General features: G+C 47.6%; 1 non-coding gene across 1 annotated transcript; it reads left to right on the top strand.

The window, feature by feature from the left end:
- The first annotated feature begins 751 nt into the window (after positions 1–751).
- On the top strand, positions 752–888 carry LOC119933841. Its single transcript, XR_005452715.1, has one exon. It is a non-coding gene; the product is annotated as a small nucleolar RNA SNORA7 (small nucleolar RNA).
- Positions 889–4,894: the final 4,006 nt, after the last annotated feature.

Here is a 4,894-nt window from a genome sequence, read left to right as displayed (position 1 = left end):
GTCTCAATCCCCATTTTACAGATGAGGTAACTGAGGCACAGAGAAGTGAAGTGACTTGCCCATGGTCACGCGACAGACAGGTGGCAGAGCCGGGATTAGAACACGGGCCCTTCTGACTCGCAGGTCCCTGCTCGATCCATTAGGTCACGCTGCTTCTCTATCGCTCTGCTTCCCTCTGCGTTTCTCAGTCTTTCTCCTTTTCCCTGCCAGCTGAAGTAACATTTTTGGCAATGTTTCTGGGCACTCTCGCGCAGCTCTGCCAATTGTCAGCTGTGTGACTTTGGGTAAGTCACTTCACTTCTCCGGGCCTCTGTTTCCTCATCTGTAAAATGGGGATTAAGACTGTGAGCCCCCTGTGGGACAACTTTATCACCTTGTAACCTCCCCAGCGCTTAGAACAGTTCTTTGCACATAGTAAGCACTTAATAAATGCCATCGTTATTATTATTATTATTATTATGTACACGGGCAGGGATAGGAAGGTGATCTTTCTGCGATAGTCACCTGGGCCTCTTCCTGCCTCGGTACTCCCCCTTTCTGTAGGATTTCCAAGGCCATGTTTTTTTCACGTCCATAGACCGGTGCCTATCCCCGAAACCAGAAAAGGAAATTCAAACCCCAAAGCCCAAGTGGATGATGATGTTGGGACCCATGGGAAAGTCACTGGTTCCGTCCCAGACTGCCCGGAGTGCTCTGGGAGAGACCGTCCCCAGTAGACACACCAACTGTCTCACTGGTACCTCGATCTCTACCCCTCTCAGGGTCACACCTGGAGAGTTTCCAGTCCTCTACCAGTCTCGGCTACAGGAGGGAGAGCCAAGCAGAGGCATTCCCATTCCATTCCAGCTTGGCCAGTGGCTGGCGAGTGGAAGGCAACCTGCTACAAGCCAAAACTCACCCATGCTGGGCAGCAGCGGTAGGGGAGAGAGTCGAAGGTGGAGACTCAAGTTTACCACGCGGAAGGTGGCAATGGTAAACCACTTCTGTATTTTTTACCAGGAAAACTCCATGGATCCACTACCAGAATGATTGCAGATGGAGAGTGGGGCGTTCTGGGAGAGATGTATCCATGGTGTCGCTACGGGTCGGAGATCAATCAATCAATCTATCGATCAGTCGTATTTATTGAGCGCTTACTGTGTGCAGAGCACTGTACTAAGCGCTTGGGAAGTACAAGTTGGCAACATACAGAGACAGTCCCTACCCAACAGTGGGCTCACAGTCTAGAAGGGGGAGACAGAGAACAAAACCAAACGTATTAATCAAAATAAAATAAATAGAATAGATATGTACAAGTAAAATAAATAAATAAATAAATAGGAGATGACTCGACGGCCTAAGACCAGACAAGACCTCGATCTCTATCTTGCTGCTGAACGTTTGTCCACTTCCTCCCTTTGACCCGGAACTTCCTCCTGCTTCATATCAACATCCCATCACTCTCCCAAGCATCAAAGCCCCACTAAAATCACATCTTTTCCAAGAGGCCTTCCTTGACAAATCTCTCATTTCCCCACCCTATTTGCCCTCCCTTCTGCAAGACCGGTGAAACGCAAGCCGGGCTGAGGGAGGCAGGAACTGGGCCATTCCTTCAAGGTGTGACTGACTTCTCTTGACCTGGGATTTGTCATCTGAATCACGCGGGTGAGCGGGCTTCCTTCCTGTCTTCCTTTCCATGGGGCTTTTGAGGATTCACGGGTTAAACATTTGTTAAATACGCTGCCACACTTGCCCGAAAGTACGGAGTATTATTTCTCTCATAATTTCAGATCCCGGGTATTACACAAGAGCAAAGTATCATTTTCTTCCCCTAACCTATTATCATGTTTAATCCCCAGGAAATGCATGCGGGCTCATCATTGGATCAGCCTCCCAATTCACACAGCAGAGACCGAGTCAGCAGGCAATAACCGGCAGTCGAGGCAGCTGCTGGAAAGGTTCTAGCCATGATGTTCTAGTTTGAAGCCATTCCCTCTCACCACCATCAATCAATCAATGATATTTATTATTTATTAATTAATCAATGATATTTATTAAGAAGCAGCGTGGCTCAGTAGGAAAGAACACGGGCTTTGGAGTCAGAGGTCGTGGGTTCAAATCCCAGCTCCACCAATTGTCAGCTGTGTGACTTTGGGCAAGTCACTTAACTTCTCTGAGCCTCAGTTACCTCATCTGTAAAATGGGGATTACGACTGGGAGCCCCCAGTGGGACAACCTGATCACCTTGTAACCTGAACAGTGCTTTGCACATAGTAAGCGCTTAATAAATGCCATTATTATTATTATTATTTATTGGGTACTCACTGTGTGCAGAGCACTGTACTAAGCTTTTGGGGGAGTCCGATACAAGAGAGTTGCTATTTATGATCCCTGTCCACAAAGATCTTATAACAAAGGAGAGACACCCATGAAAATAAATAATAGGTAAAGGAAAAATGGATGCTCTCCTTTTGGGTTCTCTAAAGGCTCCTCATCCTTACCTGTAGGAGAATCAAAACAGATAAACTTCAGAAATAGGCTTTTGTGTGCGTGTGGTGGGGGGTGATAGCAATGACCAGAAGTTTGCCATTTTGTTCCAGGGAGATCACCATCTTTGGAAGTTTTTGTCCTTGCTATGTGTTTGTAGATGGTTCTTCTCCCCTGAGCAGATAGCTACGCAATTATTTTGTATAGAGCATTGAACTGAGTGCCTGCTGTGTGAAGAGCACTAAACTAAACACCTGCTCTGACCAGAAAACAGTACTGAGTTGTAGTAGCAGCAATAGTGGAAGTAGAGAAGCAGCGTGGCTCAGTGGAAAGAGCCCGGGCTGTGGAGTCAGAGGTCATGGGTTCAAATCCCGGCTCCACCAACTGTCAGCTGTGTGACTTTGGGCAAGTCACTTCACTTCTCTGGGCCTCAGTTCCCTTATCTGTAAAATGGGGATTAAGACTGTGAGCCCCACCATGGGACAACCTGATCACCTTGTAACCTCCCCAGTGCTTAGAACAGTGCTTTGCACATAGTAAGCACTTAATAAATGCCATCATTATTATTATTAGTAGTAGAAGAGATAGTAGGAGTAAGAATAGGAGTAGTAGTGGCAATAAATACGATTGAATGAATAATAATAAAAATAATTTGGTATTTGTTAAGCGCTTACTATGTGCACTGTTCTAAGCACTGGGGAGGATATAAGGTGAACAGGTTGTCCCATGTGAAGCTCACAATCATTTTACAGATGAGGTAACTGAGGCCCAGAGAAGTTAAGTGACTCACCCAAAGTCACACAGCTGAAAGCGGCGGAGTCAGGATTTGAACCCATGATCTCTGACTCCCAAGCCTGTGCTCTTTCCACTGAGCCACACTGCTTCTCTATGAATGAATGAATGAATGAGCAGTAATAGTAGTAGTAGCAGCAGCACTAGAAGTAGTAGTTAGTAATAGTATTAGTAGAAACAGTAGTAGTAGCAGCAATAATAGCGGTGTAGTAGAAGCAATAGTAGTACCAGGAGGAAGAGGAGTAGAAGAAGTAGTAGTACTTATATTTCCCAAGCACTTAGTACAGTGCTCTGCACACAGGAAGCGCTCAATAAATACGATTGAATGAATCACTCAATAAATAAGATTGAATGAATGAATGAATGAATGAATGAATAGTAGAAGCAGCATGGTGTAGTGGGTACAGCATGGGCCCGAGAGTCAGAAGGTCATGGGTTCTAATTCCGCCTCCACCACTTGTCTGCTGTGTGACATTGGGCAAGTCGCTTCACTTCTCTGGGCCTCGGTTGCCTTGTCCGTAAGATGGGGATCAAGACTGTGAGCCCCCTTGTGGGACAGGGACTGTGTCCAATCAATCAATCAATCAATCGTATTTATTGAGCGCTTACTATGTGCAGAGCACTGTACTAAGCGCTTGGGAAGTACAAATTGGCAACACATAGAGACAGTCCCTACCCAACAGGGGGCTCACAGTCTAAAAGGGGGAGACAGAGAACAGAACCAAACATACCAACAAAATAAAATAAATAGGATAGAAATGTACAAGTAAAATAAATAAATAAATAAATAAATAGAGTAATAAATATGTACAACCATATATACATATATACAGGTGCTGTGGGGAAGGGAAGGAGGTAAGATGGGGGGATGGAGAGGGGGACGAGGGGGAGAGGAAGGAAGGGGCTCAGTCTGGGAAGGCCTCCTGGAGGAGGTGAGCTCTCAGCAGGGCCTTGAAGGGAGGAAGAGAGCTAGCTTGGCGGAGGGGTAGAGGGAGGGCATTCCAGGCCCAGGGGATGACGTGGGCCGGGGGTCGACGGCGGGACAGGCGAGAACGAGGCACGGTGAGGAGATTAGCGGTGGCGGAGGAGCGGAGGGTGCGGGCTGGGCTGGAGAAGGACAGAAGGGAGGTGAGGTAGGAGGGGGCGAGGTGATGGACAGCCTTGAAGCCCAGGGTGAGGAGTTTCTGCCTGATGCGCAGATTGATTGATAGCCACTGGAGATTTTTGAGGAGGGGAGTAATATGCCCAGAGCGTTTCTGGACAAAGATAATCCGGGCAGCAGCATGAAGTATGGATTGAAGTGGGGAGAGACACGAGGATGGGAGATCAGAGAGAAGGCTGATACAGTAGTCCAGACGGGATAGGATGAGAGCTTGAACGAGCAGGGTAGCGGTTTGGATGGAGAGGAAAGGGCGGATCTTGGCAATGTTGTGGAGCTGAGACCGGCAGGTTTTGGTGACGGCTTGGATGTGAGGGGTGAATGAGAGAGCGGAGTCGAGGATGACACCAAGGTTGCGGGCTTGTGAGACGGGAAGGATGGTAGTGCCGTCAACAGAGATGGGAAAGTCAGGGAGAGGACAAGGTTTGGGAGGGAAGACAAGGAGCTCAGTCTTCGACATGTTGAGCTTTAGGTGGC

This window comes from Tachyglossus aculeatus, chromosome 1 (genome assembly GCF_015852505.1).
Source record: "Tachyglossus aculeatus isolate mTacAcu1 chromosome 1, mTacAcu1.pri, whole genome shotgun sequence".
Taxonomy (NCBI): domain Eukaryota; kingdom Metazoa; phylum Chordata; class Mammalia; order Monotremata; family Tachyglossidae; genus Tachyglossus; species Tachyglossus aculeatus.
This window is presented reverse-complemented; position numbering and strand designations above follow the sequence as displayed.